Raw genomic sequence first — 21,009 nt, 5'->3', positions numbered from 1 at the left:
TTTAGTTTTTTTTATTAATAATCTTTTAATTTTTGGGTACAATTTCTGTCGTCACTTGGTCTTACAAATCATCTGCAAACTACGAGTCCTGTGCCTCTCGATGACGGTCATATTTTCAAAAAATTTCTGTTTAATGTCACTAAAATTACATTTATATTTTATCTGCCATTATCAATAAGCCAGTTTACAAAAAAAATAGTAAATGAAAGAAAATAAAAATCAAAACAAAAATTATAGCAAAATTATGGCATACGATTCTTACAGCAATAATTATAATCTTCTTATAATATAGAGCGACTAAATCATTTTATTATAAAAACGGTCTGAAAGAAGGAGAGTCTCCAGATTTTCAGGAAATTGAATCTTGCTTCCAAACAAAGTTAATCTTTATTTAAATTTATATTGATAGTATTAATACTGATAAATCTTTGATACTATTAGTGATACTATTGATGCTATTGATACTATGATAGTATTGATACTAGATGTTACTATTGACATTTATTTTGATAGTGAAATTGGTTAAAATTAGGCTTTTTTCACTTTTTATAGCTCTGTTGGGTAGTATCCGACTACGAAGAGTGCAAATATTTTCTTTTTTTCCTTATCAAACTCATATTAAATCAAAAACAGTTTCCTTTTTTATCAGTTTCCTATATTCTTCTCACTTAATTTTAAAGTAAGCAGAATTTGCCAACAACTGCGCAACTAGTAAAAAAAACAGCTCAATAAAAAAATATAAACTACTTTTTAACCTTAAGCTTCTTATAGCCATTATTTCTGGGTAAATTTGGCAGCTTAATGAAAAATATGTCAAGAACTGTATGGTGGTATCGACAATCTCCTGCCTACGGGCTTAATTTCCGAAAGAAAATGTTTTCATCGCTCCCAATTTTCTCCCCGATTGACACTGAGTTAAAATTGTTTCCGGACAGACCGCTAAAGTAGTCCTGGAGAATTATTCGGAAAGCTTAAGGAGCTCTAACTTACCGTTCAGGGTAAGTAGATTGGGCAGTAAAATTCAAGTGGCTTCATAGGAAAGTCGTCACCTGATAAGAAAAATAGTACGTTTGTTACCTTGTGCGCATTGTAGTTACTGTTTCAGGGGGATATGAGCAGCTTCTTTGAAATGATGTGGAACAATAACAAGCAATATCGGTAATACCCTGTCTAAAACCTTTATTTGTGCAGTGAGAGAATTTAATTGCTTCTTAGGTTTTCCCATGGATTAGCTTACAGTTTATATTGTTTTCAGACAGATTGCACAAGTAGTTCAAAAGATTTTGTTGCGGAAACCCTAGGCCCATTAAGTAGCTGTCAACTATGTAGGTTTGACAGTAAACCGCACAGGATGTAGGAAAAATGAACACGTATTATCTGAAAAGAAAAACAACACTTATTAATGACCCTAGTATCAGTAGACCAACCTTCGCTAGGTAAAAAAAAAAAAAAAAATCAGTTTTTCCATCTGATTTGTAGAAAAACTTCAATTTCCTTATATTTTTTTTTTGCTGCAGAATTTGGCATTCAATGTCTAGATATTTTTGACGTCATTCATACGAAAATTGTTTCTCAAAAATTAATCAAGATTTAAAACGAATTTTCCTAAAGTCATGACTTATTTAGATCGCTTTTTCATACCCAAAAACGAACAGTTATCATAAACAAGCTTATTAAACAGCATAAGGGCTAATTACCAAGTAAAGCACAGTTCCTGGTAGACAAGTTCTAACTGTAATTTTTCTGCCACAGTGCGAAGCAATTAAGAGTCAAAACACTTCACAGCTATCAAACGGCAAAGTCTTTCTTTAAAAGCTTTGAATCAACTAACGTGTCAATAGAAAAACTGGGCTCCTAAACTTTTTCTAATTATGCTCAACGTTTTCAACCTTCAGGGGTCTCTAATTTCACGGTGCAGACGAAATATGAAAGATCTGAAGGGGAATACGAGGGATAGACGAATTTTTCCAAAGTCATGACCTATCTAGGTCACTTTTTTTTACACAAGAAAATGGTAGTATGCCGATTTTCGGAAGAAATTCTGGTGCCGTTTTCAATAAAAAAAACTCATACAATTGCTGCTTGTTTAATAGGATTGATTTACACTATAATAATAATTTCAAGGCAAACCGGGCAACATATTGAAAAAAAGTTACAATTTAAATTATCTATTCGACGATAATGTATCTAAGGGCTTTATTTCTTAAGCGAAATGTCTCCGTAGCTCCTGTTAAAATTGTCTCTCAGCTAAAATTGTTTTCTGGCAAACGATTTATCTTTCAAGTAAGTACAGAAAACTGCAGATGGCATTTTTAGAAAGTCACCACTCGATGAGAAAAATAATATATACTTGTAGTATCTTCCCCATCATTGTTGTTGTTTTAGGGCTAAACGGACAGCGTGTCAGAAAAAAACTACGAAATTCAAAGCCACTTAGTGATATTTACAATACCCTGCCTAATTCTGGAAAAGATTCTAATTCTAATTCTACCTTTATTTCTGGAAAGCAAGGTGCTTGATGCTCTATCCAAACTTGGCTGTCAGTTAAAACTGTATTATGGTAGACTGCAAAGGTCAAACGCGGAGTGAATTTGGTGGAAAAACTTTTCAATCAATTTTCAAGTAAAAATATTTTGAAACATAGTAAAAAGTTATTCTTTACTTTTTATTTTTCTTAAGAAAACAATTTTAGTAATGCCATACTTAAGGGCTTATTTCTAAACCGAAATGTATATCGCTTCTCAGGTTTTCTAAGAGCTCGACTCTCAGTCAAAATTGTTTCCTGGCAAATTACACAAGCGATTAGGAGAAGAGTTTATCCGAAAAACATTCAAAAATAACTTTGACAGAAAACCACATAGGCTATTTAAGAAGATCAGCCTCTGTTAAGAAAGTAACACTTCTTTGTACCCTTTTTCAGAATATAATTGTACTTTTCGGGAAAAACAGGTACCGTATTGAAACACATGTTCTGGGCAGCATACCCGTATCAACAATACCAGACCTAAGGGCTCTACCTCTAAGAGAACCGTTTTCGTCATTAGTTTTTTCCATAAACTAACACGCGGTTAAAATTGCTTCCAGGTAGATTTGACATAGATTTGACAGAAAACTGTATCTGCCATTTATAAAGATCAACCCCTGATAAGAAAAGTAACTACTCTTTGCAGCTTTGTACATCATATAGTTGTTGTTTTCAGCCAAATCAGTGAATGTTTTTAAACTTATTTTTATAGTAGCATATCAATATTGACAACACCGTACCTTAGGACTGTATTGCTGAGGAAAATTTCTTCGTCACTCCTCAGGTTTTCCCACGTATTTACACTCAATTAAACTTGCTTACTGGCATGACTACACAGGTTTTTAGGAGACAAATTTGCAAAGAAAAACATGAAGATCCTTCCCTCATTTTTCAAATAAATAGATTTGGCAGAAAATTGCATAGGTCATTTAAAAAGATTCTGATAAAAAAAACAAAACAAAAAAAAAACAAAAAAACAAAAACAAACACTTATTTAAAGGCTTCTACCGACTATAGCTGTTTTTGGGACAGCATGGAAAGCGTATTGACACATTTGTCAAGAGCGACAATACCGGCTTTATGTCTGAAGGAAAGTGACCTCGTCTCCTCATATATCCCAGAGACTGAACTCACAATTAAAATTATGTATACTAGTATAGCTGTGCTTCCTGGTGCTGCTCGATGCACATTTTTTTTTATCCGTAGCACTGCTCAAAAAATTGATGAATGGTTAATTGATTGAAGGCTAGCAAAATGGGGGAACACCCACTAAAAGTCGAGAAATCTTAATGAAAATCACAACATCAGGCTCAGCGTATCAGAGAAACCTATTGTAGTGGTTAAAATCTCCCATCTGCAAATACGTGCAATTTCATTTTTTTTGCCATAAGAAAGCTGAAATATGTATGTTATTCGTTTTTTTCTCCCAGGGTAATCGTATCGAACCAATAGTCGTAAAGAGGGCTCATTCAGACAGAAATTAAAGGTTCTAGTACCTTTTGTAAGTGACCCAAAAGAATGGTGGTCAAATAGTCTTCATCCCACACCCCTTTTACCCAAAGTCGTATGACCAAAATTTTGAGAAAGCCATTTTATTTAGCATAGTTAAATGCTTCAGTAATTATGCCTTTGGGGACAAGATGACCCCCCACAGTCACTTTTTTCTTCAAGACATTTTCTTCGAGATATTTTTCTTCAAGATTTTTTCTTCAACACTTTTTATGATAGAGCTTAAGCAAGGCGTGTTTTGGTTTAGGGGACCTTTATAATGCGTCTTTGAAGGTTATTGTCCGCTGTAGGAATCAAACGTAAGACCCCAGATTTCCAACGGAGTGACACCTTAGTCACCTGAAACAACAAGCGATTATTGTTATTATGTTCCGGGGAATAGATTCTATGCAATGCAGTTTTGCCGAGTACAAGCCAACTGATGTTACATGATAGTTATATAATTGCTTGGATCGATAACCTCCTTTTTGCTTTTCCGCATTATAAGGTTTACGCAAGACAACACAAGTGAACTATTACCGAAACATAATTGCGAAAAGAGTTAATGAGGTCATTGTTGAGGATCAAAGAACTCTGAATAAACCCAAACAAGGCAATTCTAAACTTTTTGGCAATGGTAGCATTTTTTGTTAATAAAGAAGCTGATTATAAAACGCCTTAACCTCTAGCATATACGCTTAGAAATTCGCCTGTCTAGCGGGGAGTGGCAATATAAAGCTGCCCCATGCCATCCCTGTGGTATATATTAACATTCCTAAAGCATTTTCAGCCATTTTCCTACAGAGTAAGCGTATAAACCGTATAAACTGAAATTGACCATTTACAATTACGTAAATGGTCAATTTCTACATTTAGAAATTGACCTAATTCCCAATAATGTTTCTTCTGACAAAAATAACCTTATAAACCATATTAACTAAAAATGACAGTTTAAACTTAAACAAAAATTCCCAATTCATTGATGAAACCATTGGATGAGATAACATGAAATGAATTACCATCCATGGACCATGACCGTTCTTGTCAAACGACACTCAGTGTCTCTTGCATTGTATTTCAAGCAAGCATCCATTTTTTGTCCCACGTATCCGTATTTTTAAGCAAACACAACTCATTTTGAAGCAAGCATTTGATTATTTTCACCCCATTTCGAGCAAAACCACAGTTTGAAACGTTGATTTGCATGTTTTCTTCGATTGTTGAACATCAACACAGATAACGCCAACTTGGCATTATGTGGTTGTCCTGTGGCACTCGTCATCATCACTTGAACGTCTTCAAAAGTTTGAATATCCTGACAGATGTTTTTATTTAAGAGTGGGAACTTACCATTCCAGTGTAAGATCGCGATACATTATGGTACTCCCCCGCCCTGTGGGACTCTATGACTGGCCCATGGCACCCGGTGGCACTTATTATCACTCCTAAGGCATTTTCAGCCATTTTCTTGATAAGATAATGCTTTAACTCCATTGGTTTGTGTTTCCAAAGTGGTTTGTGTTTTTGCAAGCCAACTGCTTCGTGATACCTCATGTTAGTTCAGGCCACCGTGGCATTCTGTGACTGGCCTGCTGCACCGTTTATAACTTTTCATGGGGACAGCACTTTTCTACCAGGATTAAGCATCCCTGATTTTGTGACACATATTTGGATCATAGAAACGTGCTTTCTTAGTATTCTCTATAAATTTATTGCAAAAAATTGGAATTCAGAGTGAAAAGTCCTACTAATCGCAACACCAAAGAAGAATTGCTTGGTTTATTTTCTTATACATTTCTTTCAACCAGGGTTGTTTTACCTTTTTCTAAAGAAATAGTAATACCCAAGCAGTATTGCTTTGTTTCTTTTCTCATTCTTTTGTGTCAGCCAGGGTTGTTCGTCTTTTTCTCAAAAACACCAATGTCAAAGTGCAATTGCTTTGTTTGTTTTCTCATTCTTATGTTTCAACCCGTACTGCTCGAAGTTTTGTCAAAAATAGCAATACCAAAGCGGAATTGCTTTGTTTCTTTTCCCAACCTTTTGTCTCAACCTGGGTTGTTCTACTTTTTCCCCAAAGAATAACAATAAAAAGTAGAAACAAACATAAACACACAGAGTCAGACATACTAAGACAGACACAGACACAGGCAGGCCGAAGGTCAGACACAAAGGCACTGAGAGAGAGACAAAAACATACAGAGTCAGGCACACAAACACATAAAGACAGACACAGAGACAAGCAAACAGACGGTCAAAAACACAGGCACAGAGAGAGAGAGAGAGAGAGATAGAGAGAGAGAGAGAGAGAGAGGAGAGAGAGAGAGAGAATCAAAACACACACAAACACACAGAGTCAGACACACAAACACACAAAGAAAGGCAAACAGACAGTCAGACATACAGGCACAGCGAGAGAGAGAGAGAGAGAGAGAGAGAGAGAGAGAGAGAGAGAGAGAGAGAGAGAGAGAGAGAGAGAGAGAGAGAGAGAGAGAGAGAGAGAGAGAGAGAGAGAGAGAGAGAGAGAGAGAGAGAGAGAGAGAGAGAGAGAGAGAGAGAGAGAGAGAGAGAGAGAGAGAGAGAGAGAGAGAGAGAGAGAGAGAGAGAGAGAGAGAGAGAGAGAGAGAGAGAGAGAGAGAGAGAGAGAGAGAGAGAGAGAGAGAGAGAGAGGAGAGAGAGAGAGAGAGAGAGAGGAGAGAGAGAGAGAGAGAGAGAGAGAGAGAGAGAGAGAGAGAGAGAGAGAGAGAGACAGAGAGAGAGAAGTAACCTGAGTATCGAAGAACCGCCTTTAGTTCTCCCGTTAAAACTAAAAACCGCACTAACGAAGTTTGCTTTCCGGTACTAGCCCTGGATTTCCTTAAGAGCTCATCACATTGCTACTTTTACGTGATTATCAATTGGGCATCTTTCTACTGATGGTGGTAATTAATGCCTTAACTAACCTTAACTTCACCATTCACAGTCCAAGAATCACAATTGAGTTCTGACTAAAATTGGAATTTTTTATGACCCGACAGCGCCTTAGGAGTTTTGTCGAACCTTAGCAACATTCGCTACGTGAATTTCTGTGTCTGATTGAAGGCAATGGTGGTTGGAGGCTTCCTAGAAAATTTTTGAAAACCAAACTTTTTTTTATTCAGCCGCTGAAATCTGGCTAACTTAGCAAAATTCATTTTTTTTTTCAGAGCCTAGCGCTGAGATCGCTTCAGATTTGTAAAACATTGATATTTTTCTGCATTTTAACGACATAGAGTTGATATCAACAACTTCTGTGATCTTAACCTTTTTAGTTACCCCAGTAAATGAAATTCCGTAATAATTTATCTCCAGTTTCTTTCCATTTAGCTAAAGATCAATTATGAAATTCTGTAGCTAAATTCCAAGTTGCTAGATTTAGCTAGTTCTGCAGTTTAGTAGACTCTTATTATGAATAGCTGTCACTTAAGTCTCATTGTGAGACAAATCCTGGCTTTATCGAAATTCCCATTCACAGTTAGATTGATCTAGCGCCGAGATTTTACCAAACGCCAGATAAAATCATAAAACAATTCTGTTAAAATTCAAGAGCCGAAACCGAAGCCCATTATCTGATTTTTTTTGGGAATTTAGCTGAAAACTACAAACAAACTTTATTATAAGTGAGGAATTCACAATAAACCCTTATTAATATAAAATTTTATATTGCACTACAACCAACCAAAATTTTCCATGAATTTTTCAGCCAATCAGATAGTCCTGGGGATATCCTGATTGGCTGAAATTAGCACTATGTAAATCTCGGTACTAGTGAAATTTCATTGAGAATTGGCCTTAGAACATTAGCTAAATTTCCATGCTGGCTAAGTTTCATTGTGAATAGGCCTTTGAAAGTGGTTAGAAAAATTAAGAACACTGAATTCAGAAAGAAGTATGTATCCGCCTTAGAAATGAATTAGGTGGGAAGCAATAGAGAATTTCTACTGAATACAAGCAAAAGTCGCTAGGATACACCCAATTTTTCATATAATAAGTATGAAATGAGTATGAAATTTTGAAATGACAATGAAAAAAAGCTTGATACAGCATAAAACGAAGTAGAATTATTTAAACAGAGATAAAAATATTGCAAAAACAAAACATTTTAAAAAAAATAGTCATAAACAAGTACCATTATCAGCTAATAATTCCAGACACAAATAAATAAAAAAAAAGTTTTAGCTAAAATATCATTTAACGAATAATGAAACTGTTTTAAAACTAATACAAAACCCCAAAGAAATATTAAGTGACACATGCGCGGTTTTTTAATTTTTTTTTATATATATTTTTTATTGTTAAAATCTTAAGCATCGAATGCCACCAACTGCAAACGTCGAAAATCATACGAAGTTTTTGCAATCAAAAAGATTAACTTAAATGTGGCTTTTTGCAGCTTTCAAAGTCAAGTCCTGCGCAACCCTATCCCTAATTAGATTTTAGAGTATATGCTTGAAATCCAAGCAATTAATGTGGTATTATGAAATTTAATACCCAGATTAGGCCAATAAAAAAAAGTGTAAAATTCTAGTTAATTGACTTTTTGGTATCTCGGAAAGGGTTTAGGTTAGGAAAATGGAACTTTCAGGGATGGGTCTACAGGCTAAAGTATGTCCCGGGAAGGTATTTTGAAGTACCTACCTCCATTCCTTCTCCCTCTAGAGGGCCCTGACCTTTGATGACCTTTAAAAATATGTATGTTATAAAAGTGAATCTTGCAAAATTGATCTTCTGCTTAATTGAAGTACAACAAAATTGTTTTCAGCTTCACAACTTTGCTCAATCCCATTTTATAAGGTTTTAAAGATATGCCAATACATTTCGTAATTTTGAAAAAAAAAAACATTGATATGGTTCAAAATTCTACTCAAATATCAGGAAATACATTTTCAGAACTAAAGGCAGCGAAAAAGCAACTAGTAACTGAAAACTAAGGTAAAATGTTGTTTTATCAAAATGTCAATAGGTATAGACCTGACATGTAGGCAAATTTCAGGGCCCTCTAGAGGGAGAAGGAGTGGAGGTAGATACTTCAAAATACCTTCCCGGGACATACTTTAGCCTGTAGACCCATCCCTGAAAGTTCCATTTTCCTAACCTAAACTCTTTCCAAGATACCAAGAAGTCAATTAACTAGAGTTTTACCAAAAAAAAAAAACAATTTCTCTAGGTAGACACAGATTGCTAAACAGTTTCAGATGCGTAAGAGTGCCCTTGGTGCTATAGGGCTTAGGAGCCAAAAGGTCAAATTATTAGGCATGTTTTGACGCAAATGCGTTCTAGATATGCTGCCATGCAGATCCCTAAGGCCCTTGTATTCAAGTATTCAGTTGTCGAAGCTGTGCTATTATTAATACTAGTAAGAATCCCAAAACCTGGAATAGAGGCTAAAACAAGCCCCAGAAACTGGATCAAAACCCAAGCACTGCCAGTTATTGGTTGAAAATCTAAGAAAACAATTTGAATTCATACAGCTACTTTGATTACATTTGATTTGATTTAATAAATATGATTTAATACTAGCTCGTTATTTTATTTGTATAGCTAAATTTGACTTAATACAAATTCATACTCTAATCAAGGGTCAGACCTTGAGTGGTAATTCGGACGTTTTTGTCATCATGCTTTGTTTTTTTCCTGGTTTGGGTGGTGAAAAATTATTATTAACCACGTTCTGTTGTAAATACAGAGTAACCAGTCATTTATTGGAAATTTTTTTTTTAGTCCAAAGGTTGCAGTTGAGCCAGATGAATCAAACTCTTAGGAATCCGCACAAATATTGTCTCCTGGAAATATCTTCAAGTTTCATTAAACACATTCAACTAATTGTATTTGAAATTTTAAAAAGAACTATGTCCGGATAGTGATTAATTACTATAATGGGGGAAAAGCAAACAAAATTAAAAGCAATTAAGCACCGAAAGCAAGTGAAAAAGGGCAAACAAACACTCATTGATAAAGTCAGAAATGGTCTCCTTTTATATCTAAACATAGTTTGGCTTTAACTTTTTGTGATGTAATTTCCTTGGATGTTTAAGATTATAAATACCAGGTCTTAGGTCAGGAGAATTAAAATGAGTAATTCCTGACTCATTTTTATTTTCAAAATATCTGGAATCATTAGGAATCGTTGGCAAAGAAGAAATATTCAAGATGAATCTTATCTCAGTAACGTAAAGAACGTCTCAGACTCCGTCTTTCAAAAAATTATCAATGAAGTTGACTGTCACTCCATTTTTATAACGTCTTCTTAGAAAGTATTGCTGACTCAATTTTCTGAAGTGGTGATTTACACCCCATAAAAACTAAAGCATATCATAACTTAAATACTGTCAAGAAACTTCAATTACTTGCAAGGTTGCAAATCTTTGAAAGCTTTACATCTGTCAGTTCTGTTGCCTAGAATATCTGTCCTTGGGGAAAATCAACTCTATATATGGAAGAAGATGGGAAATGAACTTCATTTAGAACACCTCGAAGGAAGGGATACCATGAAAAGGAGGACCATGTATACTTATTTAAGGCTAGAATTGGTAACATACTTGTCAAAAAGGAGATTTTGAGTTTCATCTTGAGGAAACTTATTAATTTATTAATCAACTAATTTATAAAATGCATAGTATAACAGTAGACAATGGCGGCTTAACGTTAGAAGAAATCACAGGAGAAAAGTTAAAAATCAACTAGAAATTCGGATAAGACAGTGTTTGGCTAACCGGCAAAAGCCATGTCTGCGAGTTTTCTTTGTAGTGCATTTATCTATGAATCAAACAGTTCGTGGTAACGAACTGTAGTAAGGAGCGACCCGGCTCAATAGTAACCGAAACTCTAAAAAATAGAATTTTGAACCGAAAAAGAATCGCATTTTAATGCTGATTTTAAATATATAAGTTTCATTAAGATCAGTTATACCCATCAAAAGTTACGGGCCTGAGAAAATTTGCCTCATTTTAGAAAATAGGGGGAAACACCCCCTAAAAGTCATACAATCTTAACGAAAAGCACATCATCAGATTCAGCGTTTCAGAGAACCTTATTGTAGAAGTTTCGAGCTCCTATCTACAAAAATGTGGAATTTCGCATTTTTTGCCAGAAGACAGATCACGGATGCGTGTTTATTTGTTTGTTTTTTTGTTGTTTTTTTTCCAGGGGTGATCGTGTCGACTGAGTGGTCCTAGAATCTTGCCAGAAGGCTCATTCTAATGGAAATGAAAAGTTCTAGTGCCCTTTTTAAGTGACCAAAAAATTGGAGGGCACCTAGGCCCCCTCCCACGCTCGTTTTTTCTCCGAAGTCACCAGAACAAAATCCTGAGATAGCCATTTTATTCACCATAGTCGAAAAACCTAATAACTATGTCTTTAGGGACAACTTACTCCCCCGCAGCCCCGTGGGAGGGGCTGCAAGTTACAAACTTTGACCTGTGTTTACATATAGTAATGGTTACTGGGAAGTGTTCTGGTTACTGGGAAGTGAGACCAGACGTTTTCAGTTGTTTTTTTTTTGGGGGGGGGGGGGAGTTGATGGGGGGTTACGTGGGAGGATATTTCCATGGAGAGAATTCTCATGGGGGAAGAGAATTTCAATGAAGGGGGTGCAGGATTTTCTAGCTTTATTTGAAAAACAATGAAAAATAAATATGAAAAGTTTTTTCTACTAAAAGTAAGGAGCAGCATTAAAACTTAAAACGAACAAAAATTATTACGCATATGAGGGGTTTACCTACTCGTCATACCTCACTCTTTACGCTAAAGTATTTTTAGTAATTTCAACTATTTATTCTATGGCCTTTGTGATTCAGAGGTCATTCTTAAGGAATTGGGACAAAATCTAAGCTTTAGTGCAAAGAGCGACGTATCGACGAGGGTTGAACCCCCTCATATACGCAATAAAACATACGAATATAGAAGTTCTTTAAGTAAGTAAATTCGTAAGTTACGTATATTTTTTACCAATGAAAACGTTTGTAAAAAATTAAAAGTTCTAGTTCCTTTTTTAAGTAATCAAAAACTAGGAGGGCAACTAGGCCTCCTCCTCGCTTCTTTTTTCTCAAAATCTTCCGATTAATTTCAATTAATTAATATGCAAATTTCGTTTTAATTATTTATGTGCGGAGAGCCAAGATCAAAACATGCATTAATTCAAAAACGTCCAGAAATTAATTAAAAAAAAAACAAGTTTTTTTTAACGGAAAGTAAGGAGCGACAATAAAACTTAAAACGAAAAGAAATTACTCCGTATATGAAAGGGTCTTTTCCTTTTCAACGCCCCGCTCTTTACGCTAAAGTTTCTTACTGTTTAAAAAGTAGAGTTAAGAGAAAGGGTCAAACTTTAGCGTAAAGAGCGAGGCGTTGAGGAGGAAAAGCCCCTTTCATATACGGAGTAATTTCTGTTCGTTTTAAGTTTTAACGTCGCTCCTTACTTTCCGTTCAAAAAACTTGTTTTTTTATTTATTTAATACCATCAGGAACAGCGAAATTTATCATAAGAACTTGAATTTGATGTAAGGGAAATACAAAAAAATAAATAAAATAAACAACTTGTGGGAATCCGTTAAAGTTATCACTTTTAAGAATAGAGGTTTGAACAACTTACAACTTATCAATGTTTTATGCTATGAAACTTGTTATATGTCTTTTGTCAAAAAACCGTGGTCCCTTGAAAGAATTTCGAGATGCAGAGGTAAACTTTGACTTGTGGAGGTAAAACTTAAATTATTTGGCGACATATTTACTGAATTTCGAGTTATAGAGGAACTTTTGGGCTACTTTGACTTACAGAGATAAAATATTATGTGATTGAAATTAATTTTCAATCCATTAATATTTGATTGAACATAATAAATATAATAAGACGTTTTACAAAGGGATTAAAAATAATTCCAGATATCAAGGATTTTGAGTTATCGAGGTTTGAGTTCTCGAAACTGTCTGCTTACAAATTTTTATAGTTCATGCCTCCTCCCAGATACTTTCTATCTTCCCCCACAAAATTATTCTTTCAGCCCTGGCTACCATCAATACTTTTTTTTTATCTTAGTATTGACTATGTATAAATCACATATAAATTATTATTTACGTCTTCTCAAACTTATAAGCATTGATTCGTATCTCTTTTAACGCACGACTGGTCTTATTTCTAAGAAGTTTCGTGAAGACTGAGATGGGCATTACTAATGATCTAGAAAATTTTCCCTTCCAGATTCTCTCCTTGATGCATTGGATGGAAATAATATCATTACCATTCTTAGAGGGATTTTTCGCTCAGCTTAGTGTCTCAATTAAATATCTGTAGTTCTCTTGAAGCTGCCCTTTTTTGCAAGTCAAGCAGTAGTGTGCAATATTGCAAAGGTGCTCGTTTTGACTCAGTCATGCGGGCTATGATACTAATCTGCTCCTAAGATTTTACCGCAATTGTTACTAATGTTAGAGTAAAAATAATATCTTCCATCGGAAAAAATGTAAACTAAACCGTTCAAGAAAACCAATGGCTATCTTCTAGAGAAAATTTTAAGAATACAGGAACATTTCTAGAAAAATTAAAACAGTGACAAAATAGCTTTCTTCATCACAAAGATGTTTACACAAAAGCAACATTCGCTTGTCATTGCAATTTAGTTGCCAAATTAAGGAATTTTAGTTGTTTTGTCAACCAATTTTTTGAGTTGAAAAATTAACTTTTAACAAGCACTTGAGTAATCTATATATATAAAAATAAGTTGTCTGTGTGTCTGTGTGTCGAGTGACGTCATGTTTGTGTGTCGACTGACGTCATGTTTGTCGACTGACGAAATTACAAACCGGGACATCAGGACACAAATGACGACAAGGACACCGGGACATAGGGAATATAAATGGCGACCTGGACACTCAAAGAGAAAGCAACCGGGACGCAAGGAATGTTCGATTAGCAATCACCATCAACAAAGCACCGGGACACAAATGACGACCGGGACACAGGGAATATAAATGACGACCGGGACACTCAAAGAGAAATTACAGACCGGGACACCGGAACACAAATGACGACCGGGACAAAAATGACGACCGGGACACCGGGATACAGGGAATAGAAATGACGACCACGACACTAAAAGAGCAATTACAGACTGGGACACCGGGACACAAATGACGACCGGGACATATAAATGACGACGGGGACACAGGGAATGTTCGATTAGCAATCACCATCAACAAAGCACTAGGGCAATCATTAGAATAATGAGGTATAGATCTGAATACAGATTGTTTTTCCCATGGACAATTATATGTTGCATGTTCAAGAGTCGGTAAACCTGACAATCTATTTATATGCACAGACAATGGGACAGCCAAGAATGTTGTATATTCGCAAGTTTTACGTAGTTAAAAATATATATCTTCTATATATATAAAAATAAGTTGTCTGTGTGTCGAGTGACGTCATGTTTGTGTGTCGACTGACGTCATGTGTGTCGACTGACGAAATTACAGACCGGGACATCGGGACACAAATGACGACCGGGACACCGGGACATAGGGAATATAAATGACGACCGGGACACTCAAAGAGAAAGCGACCGGGACACAAGGAATGTTCGATTAGCAATCACCATCAACAAAGCACCAGGGCAAAAATGACGACCGGGACACAGGGAATATAAATGACGACCAGGACACTCAAAGAGAAATTACAGACCGGGACACCGGAACACAAATGACGAGCGGGACAAAAATGACGACCGGGACACAGGGAATATAAATGGCGACCGCGACACTCAAAGAGAAACTACTGACTGGGACACCGGGACGCAAATGACGACCGGGACACAGGGAAACAACAACAAAGGGGACGCCGGGGGGCACACGGGGATATATAAATGACGACGGGGACACAGGGAATGTTCGATTAGCAATCACCATCAACAAAGCTCAATTGCAATCATTAGAATAATGAGGTATAGATCTGAATACAGATTGTTTTTCCCATGGACAATTATATGTTGCATGTTCAAGAGTCCGTAAACCTGACAATCTATTTATATGCACAGACAATGGGACAGCCAAGAATGTTGTATATTCACACGTTTTACGTAGATATATATATATATATATATATATATATATATATATATATATATATATATATATATATATATATATATATATATATATATATATATATATATATATATATATATATATATATATATATATATATATATATATATATATATATTCACAGGTGGGACACAGGGACACAACTATAATGGCGCGTAACTAATATGGCGAGTAACGATTAACGCGCGCGAGGGGGCTTGGGGGGGCGCGAAGCGCCCCCACCAACTAGGTGTTGGGGTGGCGCGAAGCGCCACCCCAACAGCTAGTAGGGAATATAAATGACGACCGAGACACTCAAAGAGAAAGCGACCAGGAAACAAGGAATGTTCGATTAGCATTCACCATCAACAAAGCACCGGGACACAAATGACGACCGGGACACACGGAATATAAATGACGACCAGGACACTCAAAGAGAAATTACAGACCGGGACACTGGAACACAAATGACGACCGGGACAAAAATGACGACCGGGACACAGAGAATATAAATGACGACCGCGACTTTCAAAGAGAAAATACAGATAGGAACACCAGGACATGTTTGTGTGTCGACTGACATCATGCTTGTCGACTGACGAAATTACAGACCGGGACATCGGGACACAAATGACAACCGGGACGTAGGGAATATAAATGGTGACCGGGACACTCAAAGAGAAAGCGACCGGGACACAAGGAATGTTCGATTAGCAATCACCATCAACAAAGCATCGGGACACAAATGACGACCGGGACACAGGGAATATAAATGACGACCAGGACACTCAAAGAGAAATTACAGACCGAGACACCGGAACACAAATGACGACCGGGACAAAAATGACGACCGGGACACCGGGACACAGGGAATATAAATGACGACCGCGACACTCAAAGAGAAATTACAGACTGGGACACCGGGACACAAATTACGACCGGGACACAGGGAAACAACAACAACGGGGACGCCGGGGGGCACAGGGGGATATATAAATGACGACGGGGACACAGGAAATGTTCGATTAGCAATCACCATCAACTAAGCTCAAGGGCAATCATTAGAATAATGAGGTATAGATCTGAATACAGATTGTTTTTCCCATGGACAATTATATGTTGCATGTTCAAGAGTCGGTAAACCTGACAATCTATTTATATGCACAGAGGGACACAGGGACACAACTACAATGGCGCGTAACTAATATGGCCTGTAACGACTTACGTGCGCGGGGGGGCTTGGGGGGCCCGAAGTGCCCCCACCAACTAGGTGTTGGGGTGGCGCGAAACGCCACCCTAACAGCTAGTCTATATATATAAAAATAAGTTGTATGTGTGTTATGTCTGTCGAGCGACGTCATGTCATCATGTCGTCATGAAGTTACTTGTCGTCATGTTAGTTATGACGATGACATCATTAAAGGTATTTAAGAAATTCGTTCAAAGACAAATTTTTAATTGTAAGAAGATCGTGGACGGAAAATTGTTTAATTGTAAAATGACTGAAGAACCTAAAATGGCAACAGCCGAGGAAGCTGCTCAAAGAGTCTATGCCAAAAAACTTGCTGCTGATAGAGAAAGTAAGAAAAGAAAGCGTGCCGATGAATCACAAGAACAGCAAGAAAACAGCCTTGCGGCTGATAGAGAAAGTAAGAACAGAAAGCGTGCCGAGGAACTACCAGAACAACGCGAAACCAGACTTGCTGCTAAAAGACAAAGTGAAGAAAGAAGGCGTCCCGAGGAATCATAAGAGCAACGTAAAAACAGGCTTGTGGCTTCAAGAGATAATGCCAAAAGAAAGCGTGCCGAGGAATCACAAGAGCAACGTGAAAATTATCGCATGGCATTCAGGTACAGCCCAGTCGATGATTATAGTAGATGTGTTCAAATCGGGACTATGTCTAAAATTTGTCCATACTGCAAGGCCTTGAAATTTAATGGTGAAGCAATGGGAATGTGTTGCGCCTCAGGAAAAGTTAAACTTCCTCAACTGGCTGCACCCCCAGAGCCATTGATGACTTTGCTTACTGGAACTACGTCAGAATTTAAGCGTTTTTTATCAAAAATCAGAAAATATAACTCATGTTTCCAAATGACGTCGTTTGGTGCCCAAATCGAAAATCCAGATCAATTTATGCCTACTTTCAAAGTAAAAGGGCAAATTTATCATAGAGCAGGGTCCCTTCTACCATTCTCAGGCGAGAATAATAAATTTTTACAATTGTACTTCATCTGTGATAGAAATTCTAAATTGAATGCACGTTGCGAAATTTCTCCCGACGTTGAAAGGACAATCGTTTCCCAGTTGCAACATCTTTTCCATGAAAATAATAATTTTCTGCGTCTGTTTAAAACATCCATCGATTTGATGCCTACTGATACGCATAAAATTGTTATTTCCGCTGACAAAACGCCTCCTGGCCAACATGTGCGTAGATACAATGCTCCAACTATCGACGAAGTGGCAATCGTTATGGTCGGTGATCCGTTTTTACCTCGAGATGTTATTCTTCATAAGCGAAACGCTCAGATGGTAAGAATTGCTGAAACTCATCGATGCTACGATGTCTTACAATATCCTATCATTTTTTGGGATGGAGCCGACGGCTATCACTTTAATATTAAATTGATAAATCCAGCAACTAACAAAGAAATGAATAAGAAATGCAGTGCAATGCATTATTATTCCTATAGACTAATGATTCGGCACGATGAAGACAATTATATTTTAAAATGCCGTCAATTGTTTCATCAATACATCGTTGATATGTATGCAAAAATTGAATCAGAACGTTTGCTATTTATCCGTCTGAATCAGACCAAGCTCCGCTCTGAACAATACATTCATTTGCGAGATGCAGTTGTAAATTTGCGAGATGCAGGCAGTCCCCGTCATATGCATGAATATGCTCAAGATGCTATTGCGTATGTTCGTCTCTATGGTCGTCCAGATTCATTTATTATATTTAAATGTAATCAATCTTGGGACGAGATACAACAGCTTTTACTTCAAGGACAATCGGCGGTTCATAGACATGACATTACGGCCCGCGTCTTCCGGCAAAATTTGAAATCACTGATACACTACATAGTAAAACTTGAAGTGTTTGGGTCAGTGCGATGCTGGATGTATTCAGTGGAATGGCAAAAACGAGGATTGCCACACGCACATATACTAATCTGGCTACATTATAAAATTACTTCTAATGAAATTGATGATGTGATTTCCGCTGAAATACCTGATGAAAATATCGATAAGGGGTTATATGATATTGTTGTAAAAAATATGATACATGGACCTTGCGGTGCACTGAACGAAAATTCACCATGCATGGCCATGCACAAAGCGATATCCTCGACTTTTAGTACCCAACACAATTACTGGCAATGATGGTTACCCACAATATAGAAGAAGATCTACTGAAGATGGCGGTAAAACAGCAATAATTAAAAAGCGTAATGATACCACCATCGAAGTAGATAACCAGTGGGTTGTTCCATATTCCCCATTATTATCAAAAACATTTAAGGCACACATAAATGTTGAATACTGTAACTCCGTAAAGGCAATCAAATACATACTTAAATACGTCAACAAAGGCAGTGACCTGGCAGTTTTTGGCTTACAGTCCGAAATTAAAGATATCGACGAAATCGTACAATATCAGGCTGGAAGATACATAAGCAGTAATGAAGCTGTTTGGCGAATTCTCTCATTTCCGATACATGAACGTAGTCCAGCTGTTGTTCACTTAGCGGTACATTTACAGAATGGTCAACGTGTTTATTTTTCGGAATCCAACGTGCAATAAAGAGCCCTGAATTCACCGGATACAAATTTAACTGCTTTCTTATCGCTATGCAAAAATGATTCTTTTGCAAAAAAACTGCTGTATACTGAAGTGCCTTCGTATTACACGAGGAATACTAAAACTAAAGTATTTGAATGTCGAAAACAGGGTAAGTCAGCCGACGGCCAACCTACCATCATCAAAGATACCACGATAGGAAGACTACACCTTTCAACCCCAATCAACATGAATGCTTCTTTCTACGCCTGCTTTTGGTGAATGTACCTGGTCCGATGTCCTTTGAGTATTTGAGAACTGTAAACGGTACTATACATGACACTTACCGTAGTGCATGCCAAGCTCTGAATTTATTGGAGAATGACCAACACTGGGATAACTGCATCAATGACGCGTGCGAAACGTCAACTCCAAGTCAAATTCGTGTATTGTTTGAAATCATACTAACAACTTGCTCTCCTTCAGCTCCTACAGAGTTATGGGAAAAATATAAATCGAAAATGTCAGAAGATATACTCCATCGAAAACGGTTAGAGACGTCAGATATGACTTTTGATTTTACATCAGAAATTTATAACTACACTTTAGTTATTATAGAAGATTTGTACGTATGTATGGCAAACAAACCTCTTCAGGATTTGGGAATGCCTTCACCTAATCGTACCGCTGCTGTTTCGACATGTATAGAATTGGATCGTGAACAAAGTTACAGTACGAGTGATCTATTGTCGTATGTACAAAATAACATTTCCAAGTTAACGTTGGAACAAAAAGACATTTATGATACGATAATGCATTGTGTCGATAACAACGTTGAAGAAATTTTCTTTTTGGATGCGCCAGGAGGTACTGGTAAAACGTTTGTGATAAAACTGATTCTGGCATCAATTCGATCAAAAAATGATGTAGCGTTGGCAATTGCGTCGTCCGGAATAGCCGCAACGTTGCTGCATGGTGGAAGAACTGCTCATTCCGCTTTGAAATTGCCTCTGAATTTGCATTCTACAGAAACTCCCATGTGCAATATTTCCAAATCATCTGGGATGGGTAAAGTATTGCAGCAATGCAAACTTATTATTTGGGACGAGTGCATAATGGCTCACAAAAAATCGCTCGAGGCTCTGGATCAATGTTTGAAAGATTTGCGAGGGAATTCGAAACCCTTTGGCAGCACATTAATATTGCTTGCGGGAGATTTCAGGCAAACATTACCTATAATACCTAGATCAACCCCTGCAGACGAAATGAATGCTTGCCTGAAAAATTCTAATTTATGGGCACACGTAAAGACATTAAAATTAACTACAAATATGCGTGTCCGATTGCAAAACGATGACTCTGGTCAAACATTTTCAGATCAATTTCTGGCAATTGGAAACGGAAAGCTCCCAGTAGACTAAATTTCAGGACGTATACAACTACCTGCTGAATTCTGTAATTTAGTGACGTCCAAAAATGAATTGATTGAAAAGGTATTTCCGAATATTCTAAACAATTATAAAAATAATAAATGGCTAAGTGAAAGAGCGATTCTTGCACCCAAAAATATAGACGTCCACGAAATCAACAATATTGTTTTGACCAAGATTCGAGACCAGGCAGTCCTTTACAAGTCAGTCGACACAGTTTTGGAACCAAATGAGGCGGTTAATTATCCATCTGAATTTTTAAATTCCGTGGATCTTTCAGGGTTTCCACCACACGTGCTACAACTAAAAATAGGCGTACCAATAATATTGTTACTTAACATAAACCCACCAAAGCTTTGCAATGGCACGCGACTTGCCGTAAAAAAACAATGGAAAACATAATAGAGGCCACAATCTTGACAGGGCCTTTTAAGGGGGAGGCTATTCTTATTCCTCGCATTCCCATGATTCCAACGGATCTGCTTTTTCAATTTAAAAGATTGCAATTCCCAATTTGATTAGCATTTGCAATCACCATCAACAAAGCTCAAGGTCAATCATAAGAAAAATGTGGTATAGATCTTAGTACTGATTGTTTTTCCCATGGACAATTGTACGTTGCATGTTCGAGGGTCGGTAAACCTGACAATCTATTTATATGCAGCGACAATTGGACAGCGAAGATTGTTGC

The 21,009-nt window shown here is 36.9% G+C and overlaps 2 protein-coding genes across 9 annotated transcripts in view; one reads left to right on the top strand and one right to left on the bottom strand.

Annotated features, from left to right (window-relative positions):
- LOC136031772 (glycogen [starch] synthase-like) overlaps nt 1-1,828 on the bottom strand; it is a 94,884-nt gene extending 93,056 nt beyond the window's left edge. Inside the window, exon 1 of one of the 2 annotated variants that reach the window (XM_065711528.1) lies at nt 1,698-1,828. The gene's annotated coding sequence lies outside the window, so the exon portion shown is untranslated. The remainder of the gene's footprint in view (nt 1-1,697) is intronic. The other variant, XM_065711529.1, reaches the window with a different exon arrangement.
- Nucleotides 1-21,009, top strand: part of LOC136031773 (FMRFamide receptor-like) — a 173,784-nt gene that overhangs the window by 134,182 nt on the left and 18,593 nt on the right. The gene's annotated exons all lie outside the window — the stretch shown is intronic.

This window comes from Artemia franciscana, chromosome 10 (assembly GCF_032884065.1).
Source record: "Artemia franciscana chromosome 10, ASM3288406v1, whole genome shotgun sequence".
NCBI classification, from domain to species: domain Eukaryota; kingdom Metazoa; phylum Arthropoda; class Branchiopoda; order Anostraca; family Artemiidae; genus Artemia; species Artemia franciscana.
Note: the sequence above shows the minus strand (reverse complement) of the source record. Positions and strands in the feature narration are given on the sequence as shown.